The sequence below is a fragment of the Juglans microcarpa x Juglans regia genome, chromosome 2S (genome assembly GCF_004785595.1).
Source record: "Juglans microcarpa x Juglans regia isolate MS1-56 chromosome 2S, Jm3101_v1.0, whole genome shotgun sequence".
In the NCBI taxonomy this organism is placed as follows: domain Eukaryota; kingdom Viridiplantae; phylum Streptophyta; class Magnoliopsida; order Fagales; family Juglandaceae; genus Juglans; species Juglans microcarpa x Juglans regia.
In genome coordinates, this window is record NC_054597.1 from 15,334,291 (window position 1) to 15,341,628 (window position 7,338).

Sequence of the window (7,338 nt, forward strand, 5' to 3'; positions counted from 1 at the left end):
ACTCAAGGTCTTACCTCGAGTGCTCATCCACTCAAGTGAACCCATGATTCACCTTAGGATTAAGACACTAAAACCTTTATCTTACTCTTCCTATTGAGTCACGCATCCATACAAGGCTTAAGTATGTGTTAGGTTACGCCATTCCTACACTAACTCCTCACCCATCACAAGCACGACTGCTAGTAACCATGTCATTTCGTGACATTTCCCAGTCATGCTTCTATTGCGCACTCTTACACTTGTTCTGTCACTGCACACATACTCCCAGCAATAAGTCAAACATGGTGACACTTATGACCTCAGACTATAGGCCAAGTCTTAACTACCTCGGGACACTGTTTCACAGTTCCCTATACTACTCACCACGTTCTATGCCCATTAACCACACAACCATCCTTATCTCTGCGACACACCACACAGTGTATCGCTGTACCTCATGGAGTACACCCCACGTGTACTCCATTTACACACGCTATGCCACATCACTACTACAACATACACGCCATATGGTGCATCACTCCACTACATTGAGTACACTCCACATGTACTCCCTTCACATTACTCTACGCCACACAGAGTACACTCCACGCGTACTCTTCCCAATCCACACAATGTCACATCATCACTATAGCACATAATTCACAACCACACTTCACAGCACAATCCACAACACTACACAACAAACTACACAGATATGCCCAACACTTCACTACACTGCACGTCACAATTACTAATAGCATAGTCCACAACCTAACCAACCAACTAACATTTAACATAAATAACAAGGGATAGAGGGTTAGACCATCGTCGGGGTAACCCGTGTGTTGCTCACTGATTGTCATAGTTGATGACGTCGGAAGGGTCATACGTGGTGGCTAACCCACATACAGTGGTTGTCCACCATGTATGGTGGTTGTCCACCACATAAAGTGGTGGTTTGGGCTTAGGGCTAGGCTAGGGAAGGCTAAGGGAGGCTGTTGAGGGTGGTCTCATGGTGGTGGAGCATGGCGAAGCCGTGGGTTTCGAAGGGAAACCCGTGTGTCTCAAAGCATGGAAATGGAGGGTGAGCTTGGCTAGTCATGGCTGGATATGGAGGAGCTAAGGGAGGTGTGGTAGAGCTTATGGAGGTGTTGGGGAGGCGCCACGGTGGCTAGAGGCGGCGGATCTAGCCATGAGGTGGAGGGAGAGTCTGTGAGAGAGAGAGAGGGGTTGAGAGGGATAGAGGGCTTGGCTGGCTTGGAGGAGCTCGGGGAGGAGTCTTGGTGGTCAGGGGAGGTGCTCGGTGGGGCTAGGACTGACACATGGCGGCACTAGGGCCATCGGTGGCGGTAGAACCGCGTGAAATCCATTTATGGGTTGTGTGTGTGTGTGTGTGTGTGATGGAGAGGGAAATGAAGGTTCGTGTGGTTGGGTTTGTGAGAGGTGGTCGCCGGTGTGAAGTGGTGGAGGTGTGGTGGCCTAGGTAGCTGCGTACGGCGGCGCACGGAAGAGAAATGGGTAAAACCCATTTCGGTAGAGCTATTGTAGGAGAAGAGAAAGGGCTGTGTGGGGTTCACGAATGGTGAGAAGGTGCTTACCGAGGTGAGAGAAAGCCGTTGGTGGCGGCGGTGAGGCTGGGTGGTGCACGGCGGCGCCAGGCTGGGCTGAGGAAGAATTGGGCGAGAGGGATTGGGCTTGCAACGTACGCGTGGGGAGATGGAGGAGAGAGAGAGGAAAAGGAAAAGTGAGGGAGAAAGAGAGGGGGCTTGGGTAATTAATCCAGGCCCTTCATCTTGGGATCCTCAAAACGATCTTACGATGGGGGATTAAAACACTGATTTAAAAATGCGTAAACATTAACTTAATTAAAAGCACTACGAGAAATTAAGGTAGAATATTATTTAAATTATACTTTAGTTTATGAAATAATATTCCTTTATCATTAATAAAATGATGAAGTCTTATTTAATATTTTTAAAAGGAGAAAACCATTTAATTAATTAGAGTTTTTCAACTTAATTTAAATCTCATAATATTTTAAATAACTGAAATCATTTTAATAAAATGATATTAAAATGATTTTCAGTAATTATAATATTTTTGGAGCTCTTCAAAAATATTATAATTGTCTTATTTAAAATCAGGCTTGGTTGAATAACACTGAAAATACCCCATATAAATATTTCTAGTGCATTTAAAATATTGAGCGTACTTTAAAAATCACATAATATCTTTAGAAACATGCCATCAAGATTCGGCACGCATAATGAGGCAGCAGTCGCTTGAGAAAAGGGGCAAATTATTACATAATTTCCGTCGTCCGAATTTACTTAAGTCAGAAAGAAGGAGCAGGGTGTTACAAGTATAATTATCAAGCACACGGGTCATTTTTAAGGGTTCAAGTTCTAGGACTTGCCTATAATTTCATGGGCTAAGTCACTTAATAACCTTAACGGATCAATCTTAAATTCTAAAATTAGTTCAACTTGACCAATACATATTTTTGGTTGGGCTTTTCAATAAATTCTTAAGCTTTGTCCTCAGTATATATGGGCCCGCTTACTCCATAAATATTAAAATCGCTTTAATTCTAATTATTGGTCCCGATAAAATTCCATAATCCATCATAACAAATTTTTGGCTTGTGGCCTATTCAAAATTATACACTAAACCTCAACTGGGTTTCTAAAAATATTAGCCCATTAATACTATCCTAAAATCAACCACTAAACCTTAATGGGCCTTAAAATATACATTTAGGCTTATAAGCCTAATTAAAATCTTTAATCAACCTCAATAAGTTAATAGTTTGTAGACTATTCCAAAATGATCAATTAAATATAATTTAGGTTCAATAAAATTATTCGTATTCAATCTCTAATAATATTAGATCGGGTTGTTACAACAAAAAGATTGATTTTTAGAATGAGAGATGCTAATTGTATTTAAGAAAAACTTATAAAAAATGTAATTCTCTATGAGTAAGCTATTAATATACTAAAGATTATGAAATTTGAAACTCAAAAGAAAATAGATAAAATGAGTCTTGTTTGGAAAATTGTAAATAAAATTGTAAGTACATGTAATATTACTTTTTAGAAATATGTGATGGGTACTAAGGGTGCAAATCGGTCGGTCCGGTGATGGACCAAACATTTTTGGTCCATTATTTTTTCGGACCGGACACCCATGAGGACTAGACTGAACCTATAGCTATTGGTCCGATCCGGTCCGGCCTAACTATTTTTTTATTTTGTATTTTCAAAATCAATTAATAATTTTTTTAAATACTAAATTAAAATTAAGTGACTAATTAATGTGGATTATCTATCTAACTCAATAAAAAAAGTTTTATATAGTCAATGATAATAAATTAGATGAAAATTACATTATTAATTTATATAATTACAATATAATTAGTTAATTGATATTATATATTAGTAAATTGATAGAATATTAATAAGTGTTAATAGCATATTTAAAATTTTATTTTGTTAATGGTGATAGGTTATATGAAAATTATATAATAAATTGTACAATTATTATATAAATAATATACATAGAATATATTTTATTTTTATTTTTCATTTGGTCCGGTCTGGGATGGAAAAACCTTGGCCGAGACCAGACCAGATTGAAACTTTTCAATCTTCTAAAATATGGACCGAGACCGACCGGTCTCAGTTTCGATCCGGTCCTGTCTGGATCGAAACGGTTTCTCTGGTCCAGACCGACAATTTATCACCCCTAATGGGTACGCATATTAACTTTCATATGGTCAAAATAATTTTGTTAAATAATTGTATAATTCCAAATTTTATTGTGATTTCTTTTGTTTTCTTCGACCCCACTTATAAGATTATCGATCTCAATTTTCTAAGATTCACAATCAAAAGTCAAGACTATTTATATGGGTCTCGAAACTACTATACATTCCAATACAAATTACAAATTATATCCATCTAATCATATTTTCAATGAGACCCACAATTGTCACAAACTCCCTTAAGATTTAATTTCAACTCTTTTTCAAAGATTCCCAAATACTTTCAAATCTTTTCTACATTCAAACAAGATCACTAACTGGGTTCACACTCCACATACGGAATATTAAATGCTTGCCTTCAGATGTCCTGCACGAGCAATGTAGAGTTATTTCTTTGTTGTCTTCTGATGCTATCTGAATACATACAACCCAGAACCAAAGGGAAAAAAGACTTCTAATTAGTAGTGCTGCGTCGTGAAAGTAAAAGAACATCTTTGTCATGAAAATAGTTCCAAGCAATTCACTGTACTCTCTTTTATTGCCGGCCCTCTGGACAAAGAAAGCAGAAATAAGACAGCTGAAACTGAAATTTTGATTGTGACACCAACATTAATATGGCTCCCATAAATACAGATCATGTTTGCTTTGTTTTGATAGGCACGAGGTACTATTTTGAGGATAAGGTTACGGTCGTTTAGATTCTATTTTAATACTGTAACGATATGCTTCAGATATTATCTGCCATTCTGCGTTAACGGATACTCTCTCTCAATAGCCTAAGTTAATTTATAATAAATTCAGCATTTTTCTAAGTTAATTGAGTATAATAAACTATTTTCATGACTTAAACTAAAAATGAGCTTCTAATGATCCGGTCCATGTTAAGATCCAAGCCCAAATTTTTTAAACCCAACCTACCCAGGAAAAAAAAAGGACCCATGACGACGTTGTTTTAGGCTAACACCCTAAAACCCTATATTCTTCCCCAATCTCTCTCTCTCTCTCTCTCTCCTGCGTAGACACCCCCACGCCTCTCTCTACCCATTTTCCTCTCTCACAAGCATCCCTTCCTATTCTCTATGACTGTTGCTCATCGAGTCATCAAGTGCACAGACAAATAGAAAGTATTGTTTTTTTACCTTTAAGAAAACTAGTGAGGCTAAATGTTTGTGGACTGCGGAGAGGACTATTAGGGAAGCCGGTGTGGGAGAAGTCTATTAATTGGCCCCACTTTAAGCATGTCTTCTTTGAATGTTTTTTCCCAAAATCCGCTAGAGATGCCAGGGCTAATAAATTTGCCAACCTGGTGCAGGGAATCATGATTGTGCATCCATCAATATGCTTGCTGCTAAGTTTATTGAGTTATTACGCTTCACCAAGTACTTGATCCCAGGTGAAGAGAAGAAGACTCAGAAGTATGAGGAGGGCTTGAATCATAGAATATACGAACAAATTGTGGGTTTTCAAACTCAGAATTTCTCAGAACTGGTTGACAAGGCAACCATTTTTTAATAGAGCCTCGAGAGGAGTGCAAAACTTTTGGTGCAGGGAAAGAGGTCTACGCCACATGGGTCACACTCTAGCCGGGATCAATAACCATGGAAGAAGAGAAACAAAGGGAACAACTTGAGTCAGGGACAAGAGCAGGACAATCAATAGGATAACTCCTACAAGTCTTGCAATCTAGTACACTTTGGGGAATGGTAACTTCATTGGAGATTGCCCAAGGTGTTCAAATAGCATTAAAAACCACAATTTTCTTCAAAGGACCGATCTAAAGACAAGGGCCAAAAATCAGCACAATACAATGCCAGCCCGAGTTTATGCACTAACCCTTGGAGAAGCCGAGGACAACAACAATGTGGCTACAATTACTTTTCCTCTTTCCTCCAGGAAAGCTATATTTTTATTTGACTATAGGGCTACTCAATCCTTTATTTCAACGGCTTATGCTAAGTTTTGTGCCATAGAGGCTAAAGTGTCGAGTAATAGTTTGACAGTATCAATCCCAACGGGGAAACAATTGTATGTAGTAAGGTTCTTTATGGGTGTCCAATCTCCATTGAAAGGAGGTTAAAGCCAGGCATTAGGAAATGTTTTTTAAAAGAGTTTGCAGCAGAAGTATGGTACTTAGTAATATGATGGTTTATAGTAGATCTTGTCAGCAAATTTATGGTGGGTTGATCATGTTGCCGTATGAATTTATGGTCACTGATGGATAACATCTGGAGAGACAGACAGGTGACCAAAGTCTAAAATAGAATACAGACTTGAATGTGCAAGCTTAGGTGTCAATCGTGGAAAGCTCAATTGAAAATGAAAGGTAATAATCATTAGGAGCCATGGTGTCGTAGAATTTATCTTTGTGAAATTGAAGATTTTGGATATATGAACTATATCTTAATATGGCAAATTCAAGTGCTATTTAAGGAATTGATCATGTAACGCCTCGTACTCAGAGGATCAGAGAGTTATTTCCTTTCACTTAAAATCATATGTCATAATACATATATAAGCTCCAAATTCTAAATTACATATAGATCTCATTGTTTTAAATCAACTACTACAAAATAATTAATTAGGAACACTACAAAATCTTAATATAAACATCAACCTCTTAACATACTATGTCATCAGAGCACGACAAATTTATTGAATAACATTCTCCAATAAACATGACATCTTTTTTTTGTGCTTAATCCACTACTCTTAAATAATCTTGCACATGCTCCCTAATCTTGATCCTTAACTGAAATATTTAAATTATCTAAAAAATATTATGAAGATAAGGGGTGAGTTATCAACAACTCTGTAAGTAGAGAACATATACTAATATGTAAACATAAGCATTTACATAGTTCAGAATGCAGAACAAAACATTTTTAGTTTCAGAATGCAGAAACAAAACATGTTATCAAACTATCAGAGTGACAGTTCAAAATATTCATGTTCAAAAGTCATTTGACATAGTATAACTGAGCATCACCATCATATCATATTATATCAGAGCATCATATTATAATAGAGGTCATGTTTAGCCCTTGTGGTAGGGTTGTGCATGTCTGCGGTTAACCAAGCATAACCAATCATTGTTCATCATCAAGGTGATGCACTCAAAACAGATTCCACTATTATATTTCGTGGCTGGGTCAGAGGCCACAATTGTATGCTGTGGCAGGGCCGGAGACCACTATTACATCTTGTAGCAGGGTCAAAGGCCACTATTATGTGTCATGGTAAGGCCATAAATCAGAGCTAAATAGAGATGTTGGCACCCACACAATAACAGAATCAGAATCACCAGATCAAAACCAGAAATAGAATCAGATGCATGTAACACCCCGCCTAATTACCTATTAGGATTAACCCTTAATCTCCCTTAGAATGAGCTTATAATGCTACATTATATTTTTGGGCATTATATCTTTTTTGGCATAAGATTTATTATTATTTATTTATTAAGGGAGTTAGCTAAGATTTTTTTTACCCATTAAACTATGGCCCTTAGCGTCATTAGTGGTTTAGCTTAAGGGTTAAGTATGGGTGGTTTACTAAGCAAGTCCATTAGTGCCACACTTAAAGCCCTTTAACCC